General features: G+C 36.0%; 1 protein-coding gene across 6 annotated transcripts in view; it reads left to right on the top strand.

The window, feature by feature from the left end:
- Positions 1-12323, top strand: part of NCALD (neurocalcin delta) — a 409311-nt gene that overhangs the window by 322115 nt on the left and 74873 nt on the right. For 2 of the 6 annotated variants that reach the window (XM_033126599.1, XM_033126603.1), the window contains exon 1: positions 6905-7051. The exons of 3 other annotated variants lie outside the window; for them this stretch is intronic. The gene's annotated coding sequence lies outside the window, so the exon portion shown is untranslated. Of the gene's footprint in view, positions 1-6904; positions 7052-7675; positions 7797-12323 lie in introns of those variants that run through there. One more of the 6 variants, XM_033126605.1, reaches the window with a different exon arrangement.

The following is a 12323-nucleotide window of genomic DNA, read 5'->3' as shown; positions in this document are numbered from 1 at the left end:
ACACATTGTCAGAGAGGTAGTAGATTGAGGGAGGGGGGTTATCACTTTGTGCGGGGTGTAAATGTCTAGCTATTACATTGTTTTGTACAGCTGAAACTAATAATAATAATAATAAATCAGTATTCATTTAGATTTATCTGTATATCTGTCCTTTCTGAATCTCAGTGTTTTCATCTGGGATCATGTTTCTTCTGCCTGAGCAGTGCGTTAGACATTTAGTATAATTCTGTTGAAACGAAGTCTCGCATTTTTTTGACTGAAAAGGTCTCATGTCATCTTCATTTAAAAAATTTGAGTTAAACTTATTTTGAGATAACTGTAGGTAGACATGCAGTTGAAAAAAGCAATGCAGAGAAAAACAATATATACACTTTACCCATTTTACTCTAAAGATAACATTTTGCAAAACTTGTACAATATTCCAACCAGGATATTGACATTCAGGGTGCAATCATGGTACAGAACATTTCCATCACCACAAAGATCCCTCATGTTGCCCTTATGCAATCACAGGCACTTCTCTCCCTCCCCAACTCCCTCCTTAATCCCTGACAACCACGAATCTGTTTTGCATTTCTGTAATTTCGTCATATCAGTAATGTTATATAAATGAAATCATACAGTATATGACATTTTGAGATTGGCTTTTTCACTCAGAAAAATCTCTGGACATTCATGCAGAATTTTGTGTGCATCAATAGTTTGTTCCATTTTAGTACCAAGTACTATTCCTGTTGAATGGTATGTATGTACTAAAATTTGTCTACCCTTTCATTCATTGAAAGCATCTGAATTGTTTCCAATTATTGGCCATTACAAAGAGAGCTGCTATAAGCATTCATGTATAACTTTTTGTGTTAGCATAAGTCTTCATTGCTTTCGAATACCTAGGAGTACAATTGTTGAATCATATGGTAGTTGCATATTTAATTTAAAAAGAAAAAAAGTCAAATGGTTTTTCATAGTGGCTGCACCATTTTACAATATGAGTGATTCAGTTTCTCTGCATCCTTGCCAGCATTTGGTATTTTCACTATTTATATTTTAGTCATTTTGATAGGTGTGTAGTGATATTTTGTTATGGTTTTAACTTGCTTTTCCCTAATGGCTAATGATGTTGAAATATCTTTTCATGTGCTTGTCATCTGTATATATTCTTTGGTTTACCTATTCCTGTCTTCTGCCAATTTTCTAATTGAATGGTTTATTTGTTTGTTTTATTATTGAGTTTTACTGTTAAAAAGTCCTTTTGTTGCTTCTTTAAAGTTAATAAAACTTTTTTTTTTTAACTTGCTGCTTTTAAGATTCTGTCTTTGTCTTTAGTTTTCAGCACGTTGTCTAATGTGTGATTTCCTTTGTAGTTTTTCTGTTTGGGGGTCTATAGGGCTTCCTAATGCTGTTGTTTTGTATCTTTTGTAAGTTTTGGACATTTCTCAGACAATTTTCTTGAAATATGGCTTCTGTCCTATCTCTATTCTCTCCTCTCCCAAATACACGCGTTAGCCTTTTCATCATGTCTCAAATGTCTCTTACATTCCTTTATGTATTTTTCATTCTTTTTTTCTTCTTATACTTCAATCTAGATATTGTCTGCTGATCTATCTTTCATTTCACTAGTTTTCTCTTATGCTATATCTTCCCTGCTCTTCAACCCATCCACTATGTTTTTAATTTCAATTGTTGTATTTTTCAGTTCTTTAATCTTAGTATGTTCCTTTTTATAGATTTCATTTTTTACATGTGGAACACTCCATCTTGCCATCCATTTCCTTTAACATATTAATTATCGTTATTTTAAAATCACTGTCTGATATTTACAGATGAATCATCTATGGATCTACATCTATTTTCTATTTTTTCCTTTTAGATTTTGATCTGTTAGATCTGTCTCCTGGCATGATTAATGATTTTGGATTGAATTGGAAGTGTTGTATGAAAAAGGATAGGGGCTCTAAATGACGTCATCTTCCTTTAGAATGGGTTAATTTTCTCTGGAAGGTAGTTAGAATAGGGGCAAATTACCTTGACCTAATTAATTAGGTATTATAATAATTCCAAGATGGATACTAGTCTTTATAAGGGTGCATCTATTTCCTGTTTTCTCTTACTTCTAAGGCATAGCCTTTTAGTTATGACACCTAAAAACTTGGAAGTGGTATATGAAAACTTAGGGTATTTACCAACTCCAACTCCTTGAAAGAGCCTGTATTCCAGTTTTTGTCTCCCTGAGACTACAAGAATGCTAACCTCTCCCTTTATGTTTGTACCCTCTTTGCTGTAGTTTTGTCCTTTACTTCTTGTTCTCTTTTATAACACCATTTAAGAATTAGCAAATGCTTCAAGGGGAAAATGGTTCAGAATGTTGAGATTGCTTCTCTGTGATTCCTTTTTTTAAATCAGGATTTTTAGTTCTAAAGTGCTAGATGCCTTTGAATATTTGTACTCCAATTTTTGTGTCTCCAGTCTCTGAGAATGCCAAAAGACTCATACCCCTTAAGAATCATCCAATAATTTAAGGAGAAAAGTAGCAGATAACGTGGGCAATGTTAGGCTTATATCAATATATTTTCCTTTTATCTGAGATCTTGGCATTTAAAGCTTTTTTGTCTTTGCTACTCTTTGATGCCTTCCAATCACTTTTTTAAAAGTCCAGCTATTATTGTTATCTCAGTGAGAGTATTGGTTTGAACACATGAAACTCCATCATAGTGGGAAACAGAAGTTACCCAGGCATATGCAATCCAAATATTGGCTTCAGTTAAGACTAAAATAATTTGGACACAGTTTTATTCAGGATATTTTTACTATTTTACTTTGCCTATTGTTCTTGATTCAAATCTTCCTGATGAGATTTTTCTTGTCATATTACTCCTTAAGCCTGAGCTAGATTATGATCATTAGAGTTCCCAGATGCAGAAAAGATAAGTTGGCTTTTTCCCCCCATCAGAAATTTTAAAAAAACAAACAAAGGAAAAAAAACAACCTTCAAATATAAAATAAACATAAGAAATATTTCAATTCTTTTTAAAAATATACCAAATGTAAGTTATTTCCAAAAATGTATGGAGCCACACTCCTGGATGTATATCCTGGCTTTGCCACATACTAGGTAGGCAAGTTACTTAATCTTTCTATGTTTAAGTTTTTTTCAGTTGTGAAATGTGGGAAAGAATAGTATTTGCCTCCTAAGGTAATTACAGTAAATGATGTAATATATCTACTGTCTTAAAACAATGTTCCACATATAGTAAGTGCTCAATTAATGTCAGTTAATGTAAAAGAGCCAATATCACGGCAATAGCCATAAAATACATCAACATATAACTTATGTACACTCATAATAAATATTTATGATTTGGTAGAGATAAGTTTGATTTACTTGGTAAATTGACTTGGACCCATCCACTGCTAGAAAATTTTGTGATAAATCAAAAATTTTTTTCTTTTTCCTTCCTTTGCACTTTTTGGGGGCTTAGAGGAGGTTCTCTATTCTCTTTTAGTGAGAAGACAAAGGAACCCTTTCTTTTTATTGCTCAGCATTTATTTCCCAATAGTTAAGTCACTCAACATTTATTGAGCACTTATTATGTTCCAGGCTGCATACTAACTGTAGAGTTGTAGAGATGAATAAGATTCCATCCTTTCCCTAAAGGTCTTTGTAGACTTATCAGAGTCGGACAGATAAACAAGAAGTGACATACACATTGAGCCATCAATCCTGTGGCAGGGTGTCAGAATTTTATAACAGATTAACTTTATAATCCTCATAACAACCTTAGGATGTAGGCACTGAAGCTCAGAGGACTTTAGTAACTTGCTCAGATGAGATTTAAATCCAGCGTCTGCAGAAAATAGGTCCACAGCCTTCCCACCAGTGTTAAGACAGGGAGACAGCAACATTTCTACCTAGAAACACTGAATAAGTGGCTGATTATAGTTGTCTACTCCTGGCCCAAACCACCTGTTAATTGAGGTATGTGAACCCAAGTCAGACTGGCTTAGTGGCATTTACTAGTTATTTCCGGCAAACTGCTCAGACTAATAATAGGCAGCCTTGACATGCATACAGCAAGTGAAAACTATAATACCGAAGTTTTTTGAATGGGTATTTTTAAATTCAATGAATCATTTTCACCTAAAAAAATGAGTTGTCATTGAAAAGAATAAAATGACACATGTTCTCTTCAATGTGATGGGCAGTGATTGGAAAAGGCCCTTATGTGTATTTCCTGTGATATTTTCAATAACATTTGTATTAATTAGTCAAATTGGTAGAAATCTGAGCTCCAAAGAGATCGTCATCACAATTTCAACCTGAAGGAGATCGGTAGCTTCCTTAGCTATAACAGGAATCTCTAATCATACTAGGTAGCTGGCAAGGGGAAATAAGTGACGGCCGGTTGGTAGCTACATTAGAAAAAAGGATTACATGTGTCCGCTTTTCCTATTGGTCAGTCCACTGATTATAGTCAGTTTAAGCCCAAGTCAGTATGTAGCAAAATATGCGTAGTCTTAAAAATAATGGACAATTAAAGAAAGGTGTTACTTTTTACTAAGTTTCAAATTAATTAAAGCCATGAGTTTTAGGATTTTTAGAGCTGAGAACTTCTTGTTTCAGAGGACGTCACCTATTGGCAAAGAGTGGTACTGCAGTTTTATTCCATTCGATGCTGAGTCTGCATGAAGAGGAAGCGTTTAGGCAGCCACGGATTTTGGAGTCAGAGAGATGATACAGCAGGCAACTCAGAGAACGTGGGGCCCTGAAAGTCAAGAGAGATATGCTTTCCCTCCTCACTTCCCATTTCCCTCATTACTAAGATGTGTATTTCTGAACAAAACCAGAACTATAACTGGAACAAATTGCAAATTTGTAAATTGTGGCTGTTGCTGAAATCTGTCCCTGGTGAGACATCCTGGCCCATTTAGACAGACATTGGAGTCAATGAGCCAATTGTCTTTGTGCAAACAGGTAAATTCCCTGCTGTCATTAATTGGAAATTAAAGGGGGGGCATTCATTATGGCCTTACAGTTTGGTTTTACTTCTGCAGTGCTATAGCTAATAGCATCAGGAAAATAACTTTTCAAATAAAAATATACCTTTTCTCTCCATTGGAGCTGGGACAGAAGTAAAGCAGAGGAAGATGAAATAGGAGGATTCTGTGGCCAAACAGTTTGAACCTTAGTCTTATTGTTCAAGAAGAAATTTCTGACTCTGAAGAAATTTTTTTCTTTTAGAGTGACAAAAATGTAATCTGCCCAGCTGGCTTAGCTTCCATTTATATTTTGCAGCACCCTAGAGCTACTCTTTTTTTTTTTTTTTTTTTTTTTTTTTTTTTTTTTTTTAAGAAGCCAGCATAGAAATCTTGCTAATGCTAGCATGGGAAGATCCTTAGGGTTTTCATTTTATTTTATTTTATTTTTTATTATATTAGTTTCAGGTACAAACAACACAATGATTAGACATTTACACCCCTCACAAAGTGATAACCCCCCCCAATCTACTACCCATCTGACACTGTACATAGCTGTTACAATACCATTGACTATATTCCCTATGCTGTACTTTACATCCCTTGACTATATATATATTTAATCATAGTTGACATTCAATATTATTCTATTTCAGCTTCTGGTATACAGCGCAGTGGTCAGGCATCTACACAGTCTACGCAGTGATCCCCCATAAGTCCAGTGCTCATCTGGCACCCTACGTAATCTGTATAACATTATTGATTATATTCCCTACACTCTATTGCACATCCCCGTGACTACCTTGCATCTACCAGTTTGTACTTTCTAATCCCTTCACCTCTCGCCCATTCCCACCCTCCTCCCATCTAGGGTTTTCTAAAGCAATCGCTTCACCCTTGCCTTTGCTCCCTTTGTCCTTTGAAGGAGTGTATGTTTTCTGAATGTCGTTTTCAGTACTTTCCTATGGGTTTTATTTTATTTTGTTTAATTGGCTTCCTGTTAGTTAAGAGCGAGAATGAACTAGAAAGTAAGCACCTGTGCAGAGTTAGAAGTAAGCGAGGGTGGTGACGTCAAAAACATGCAGGACTGTCCTTTTATTCTGCTGCTCTAGGCTTTCACTGAACTTTGCATTGACAGGACACACCCATTTACTCCATGCTGAGCCCCACAGGGGTGTGAAGAGAGCATTTAGGAGGGGAGGATTTGGCATCTGTGTGGTGATCCCAAAGCAAAGGTCCAAAAAAGTTATAAATATACTCATAAGGTTGTTTTAAAGTAGCGCTGGTTTGAAAGTCTTTTGCTCATCATTCTTGCATACTAGACATTTTACAGTGCAGGAATTCTGCATTTGTCGCCCGATTTCCCCATCTAGTTGGTGTCAGGATTACTAGATTCTCTCATCTAACCCTGAGCTACCACCCCCTATGTTTCTTGTTTTTCTTTCCATCACTAACATGGCTCAGTACATTGATGTGGATTCTTATATAATTTAAAAAATGTCTTTACTTCCAAGTCCCCTTGAGCTTCCGTTTTTATCCATTTGCTTACAAATAGATTTAATTAGCTCAGAACATTAACCCCCGCATTTTTCAGTTTCTTTTCTTCTGTTCTACAGGGAGAGACACAAGTTTCAGGCTGGTGGTAGCGAGACCGATGGAAACTTCAGAGTGGCATGCATTTTCCTGCAAATAACTGTAAAGCACAGACAGCGAAGTCTTAAAGAGGAAAGTTGTAGGCACTTTTGAGTCACAATTTCGGGGGCTGAGGGAGCCGTCTGTGATGGTTACAAGGGAGTATGCGTGGACACACACACACGCACACACACACCAGAGTGACAGATGACCTATTGAAATAATTTCAGAGCTGTTCTGTGGTTGCTACGACAACCAATGCTCTCTTGGCTTTCATCTGGCCATGTGACAGGGACTTTGACGTCAGCTGGAGGCAGAGTCTGTGGCTCAGTCCCCACAGTCAAAGGCCTGTGAGAAGCCGGTGGATGCTGGCCGCCCCCTCCGCCGCCGCTGCTCTCCAGGGGCTGCAGAGCATGGACTGTTAAACCTGGTACTTCTTCTGTGTGAGGTAATTAGTTTGCTTTCTATACAGTCAGATGTTTCATAGAGCATTGTGGTTTTCCCCTCTCTCTTACCTCCTACAAGTTTGTCTTCATGAACAATTATTGTACCAGGAGAAAAATGTGAAGCGGCTTCTAGTTGCTAATTTTGTGTGGAGCCTCTGGAATGTGGTTAAATTTGGATAAATGTTCGGTGAAGTAGGTTAAAATATAATCATCTTTCCTGCTCCACCCTTGCTAACATGACATTATGTAGAGATATGGATTTTGCAGCTTGAGCCAAATGTTCCCCATTGAATTCCAGAAATCCTTCCTTCAGTATTGTTTGGGATTGAAAGACTCCAGCATAGCCTTGCAATATGCTGCTAACTTCACTTTTTTTTTTTTTTTTTCCCACAATTGCTACCCTCTTCTGAATCAGCTCAGAATAGTTTGGAATTTGGTTTCTGTCTTGTTTGCAGCATTCGTAATTAGCAACAGTAGGTACAGCGGGAAAGAACATTATACTTTGAAACAAAAGTTGGGTTTTTCTTGTAAATAGGGTATTCTGAAAATACCAGGGAAAAATGTCAACAGCTTCCTGTTTAGAGAAAAATAATGTAGACTATGCCAGGGAAGTTGGGGTGGAACCTCCTCCATGTGTGCATGCAGTTGTTCTTTGGTTGTTAGAGCAAAGTGCACATTTGCAGTATCTTGCTCTGAAAATTCAGCTGTGAAGAGAATAGCATTGGATGGTCTTCACTAAAGAGTCTTGTAAGCTGTTTTTTTATTTAAAAATTGAACTAATTACCTACCTAGAGAAGAAAATAGTAGCCCTAAAACTAAATTGTCATTGGTAGATTTACTTTAATTCAAACGTAGATAGAAATAGTCACTAAAAATTTGCTCTAGATCTTAAATGAATACTTTGTAGTTGATTAATAATGCCTTTTCTCTCTTTATTCCTATAACACTGCAAAATACAAGTTGGTTTGTTTGCCTTCCCAAGTTTAGTATAATAATTTTGAATTTTCTATCCTTGCACACAAATTGGATCGTTTTGTAGCTTTGGAATTCAAAGAAAACCTCTGGTATTGAAGTTAATCGAAGCCTGAATGTAGCACCAGGTTTCTAAATCTTACAAATTAGACAGGAAAACTAAAAGGCAAATTTTAGAGCAGTACATGTAATATATCTACTGTTTTATTGAATAGAAAACAGTCATTTAACTATGTATATGAAGAATATATATTCTATGGTATGTGAATTATATCTCAATTTAATGCAAGAATATATTGTTCTTATTGTTTATGCTTTTATTAGTTTCTGAATTCCAGTAGCATTTATTTTATTCTGGAGATGAGCATTTTGAATAGCATTTGGCTTCAGTGATAAGTGAATAATTGTGGATGCATCAAGAATTTCTCAATAGTTTTCAATGAGTGAATTTTCATTTAAGTAGCTGGCATTGGATGTGTGTCTTTGTGGCCAGAGTCTTCATGGAGGATTTTCCGAAAAGCTTATATGCTTAAGGCTCATTTACTGAGGCACATCTCATCATTTAATTTATCTCATAACTCAGAGGCCATAGTCTTAACATCCCTGGAAGTATGTTAATTGATTTGAAACATTTCAAATGAGCATGAATAGGATAAGTAGCACTGTTATTTAAAAGCACTGTCTTTGATGGAGTACTTTGATGTTTACTTTTTTTACTCAAAATAAGGCATTATCATTATACTTTTCCAAGTAGCTTTCTTGACGCTCTTTCTATGATGTTTTAAATTAAGGTTATAAAATAATTGTATTCAGTGCCCTTATGAAACAGACTGGATTTGGCGATATGATATATAAGAGAACAATTCAGTGTTGATGGCACAGTGTCAATGATAAAGTTTATCATTAGAAGAAAGCAGCCGATGCTATGATAGCAGAGATTTTCTAGAATCTACAGGTCTTTTCTCATGGCAAAATAAGAAAAAAATACGACTCTCATCAGAATCCTCTATTTACAACAATGAAACTGTGTTGAATTCAAGGTCAAGTTTGTTTCAGCTTCAAAAAGATGCTAGCAAGAAATGATTTGCTCTGGAAATCTGGCTGTTACATTATGAAATATTTTGTGTATAGTTTTAGGGATTTTTAACCTTTGTGGTGCTGTGAATCTCTTTGGCAGCCTGGTGAAGCCTATAGACTCCTCTCAGAATGATGTTGTTAAATGCATAAGATAAGGTGTGCAAGATTACAAAGGGAACCACTTTTATTGAGATACATTAATCAAAATTTTCAAAGTTGTGATATGTGCTTTGTTAATAATTTATTATTAAATAATACAAACTAGCAGCCGGTATAACTACCATAATTACAAAGTAGTGTTGAGTGTAAAAGGTATTTCGAGATTTCTGTAATGACTATAATGTGATATAAGAATATCTGTCATTTTCCTTGGTAACCAAATCATAGGTACTATGGTTTGTGGCCTGCATTTTAATTAAAAGAAATACTAAATTTCAGTTTGAAGTTAGTGAAACTAAAGATGTAATATTTTCCCCATCCAAGTTCCTGGATCCCCTTGAATTCTGTCTACCCCTGGGTTAAAGGATATGTGACCTAGTGATGCCAAAAGGTTATAGAACTGCACTGAACGAGATCCACACCACCATTTCCACATTCAGTTCCACTACATCTAGTTGTATTCTCTGAATGTGTGAATTTCACAGTATTTTCTAATTTCTGTGTGAAAAGGGATGATATATCTGTGTAGCTTCCAAACTGTAGCTTTCTTTTATTTTCCTCCTTGAAATCCATAAGCAATCTTCTGTCACTTGGACTGAGAAACTCTTAGGAGGTTAGATGAGTATTAAGAGGACAAACAGTGTTAATGCAGGTTATGCAAGTTAAACCATGGACCATAGAAGTAAGACTATAGCTATTTTCAAAGAGACCTTTATCCGCTCAAAGAAAATAAGCAAGTAGTACTTAGATGAAGAATGCCGGATGCTATATGAGATCATAGCTGAAGGAATACTCTAGAAGGTACTTTGTGTACAACATTTGAAATGAGCATTAAAGAACTTATGTAACTTCCCAGTTTACTGTAAAGCACATACATGCTTGAATCAATAAATTGTAATGTTAATTCCAGTTACTCGGAATAGGGCCTGCAGGTTTATCTACCACATGTTCCCCAGGACAAAACACATTCAAAATGAAGTCGGGAATGGAGATACTTCCCAAGTAATTTGAACTCAGAATCTTATTTGACTTAGTATGGCTTAGGGGGACTGTGTAAGTAATTGTCTCATTCCCCATGTCACATTGAATTTGCAGAAGATATTGCTTAATTTTTCTCTCCAACCAACTAGGTAACTTTTCAGTTGGTGGCTGACATCATGGATCATTGCCTCTCTAGCCCTGCGTTTAGAGTGTCCAAAGCCATCTTTTCTATTACATCAGCACCCACCATCTCAGCATGAGAGAATTGGAACTATGACGTTTTGCACAAGCTGTTATTTAAACTCAATCCAAATCCCTCGCATTTGAAATGGAAGCTTAACGATTATCTTAGTGTGTTCTCTGGGAAATTATGAAAGAGGATTTTCTCAAACATTCCTTATTCACTGGACTAGGAAAGAACACCTGCTTTGGGGGCTTTGATGAAGAAACTTGGAAGAAGTCTAAAATATCTTACTCCAGACTGTTCTGTTTGCTTCTTTGACAGCAGGTGTTTGAAATTTTAAGTTCAGAAAGAAATGTGCCATTACTTTTTATGAAATCAACCGTTATTTAAATTGTGCCTTGTGATGGAAATCCAACTAGAAATAGCATTCCAAAGTATGTGTTTTTTTATTGTTTCCAGAAGTGGTGCCATAAACGTTAGTGCTCGTTAAGACTTTGATATAAAAATTATATGCTAAATATTTAATATCACTGGAGCCACATTCTCCAAACTAAAGATAGTCTGTTCTATTTATCTCTGCAGTGAGCTTTAGTTTTTTTGGACATCCTTATATAAATACCTTTAATTAGAGACACAGCATCCTTTTAAAATTTAGTTTACATTAATGTAAATCATAGTATACGCAACTACCATTAAAGTTCTATATGTAATTTGCAGGAAAGAAATCTCTAGTCTGAAAGATATTCTAGCAGCTGCTTATCCTAAAGGGATTTTTTTCTGAATTTTGTCCCAATGGCTACAGGAAAACCAAAGACTGCATATTGCTTTTATGCAAGGAGAAACTTTTTAAAGGATGATTCTAGATTTTCTTTAATGAATTTAAACCTTATCTATTAGAATAGATAATCTTATCTAATAGATGAAGTTAAACCATCTATTAGAGGTAGATGTTGAGAAGAGTGGTATATTCGTTGGCTGTCTGCTTAGCTGACTCCCACAGACTTTCCTGTGATTCATACATCTAAAAGCACGATCAATTTTGTGAGGACCATGCTTACAACATCCTTGGAGATAAAATAAAAAATAACATCCTACAAGTTATCCCATCCTATGCCTTCCCACATCTTACCATGGATCAGGTGCAGCATGAGGTAACATCACTCAATCAGCAAGTATTCATTAGCTGGTTACCATGTCCACAATATTAGAGGAGGCGTGTTGGTCCCTCCCTCATGTGATCCCTGAGTGGTCTGTGCCACTGGCACAAAAAGCCCATGTTACTTTATCGACTTCTGACTTTTACTTGCCTGAGCTTCAATTCAAACATTTGGTCTTTCATGCATTCAATAAGTTTTGAACACCTACTGTGTGCCAGGCCTTGGACTAGACACCAGAGATACTGTGGTGAACGAGACAGACGCCATCATGGAACTTACAGTCTAACTATATAGGCAACCTGCCCAGAGACCTACGTGTATCAGCAGCCAAGGTTTCTCCTCTACTGCCATGCTGGCCAGTGTAGTCAAGAGGAAAATCCTTACTTAAAAGAAAAAAAATCAAACTAACATCAAAATAAAAGGGACAAGCAAACAATCTGGGAACTAACAGATTTTACATCAGAGTCAAACCTTAGAGGAGACTTTCTTCAGTTGGTGAACAGCCAGGCTAGTTTATAAGTAATCTATTCGTATTAGTGTCAAGGGTTCCAGATCACTATGCCCAGCTTTACTTCCAGTGGGCCAAAGGCTATCTGTACTCCAGTTCAGAAGAAAATGAGAACTTTTAGGTACTTTCCTCGGGAATAATTTTCTTTTATGCAAATACTCTGTCGTATGCAAATAATGAGAGGCATTTTATTTTATGAAAGGAATTCTTAAGTTAGTGGTGTCCAAGCAGATCCA

This window comes from Rhinolophus ferrumequinum, chromosome 14 (assembly GCF_004115265.2).
Source record: "Rhinolophus ferrumequinum isolate MPI-CBG mRhiFer1 chromosome 14, mRhiFer1_v1.p, whole genome shotgun sequence".
In the NCBI taxonomy this organism is placed as follows: domain Eukaryota; kingdom Metazoa; phylum Chordata; class Mammalia; order Chiroptera; family Rhinolophidae; genus Rhinolophus; species Rhinolophus ferrumequinum.
Note: the sequence above shows the minus strand (reverse complement) of the source record. Positions and strands in the feature narration are given on the sequence as shown.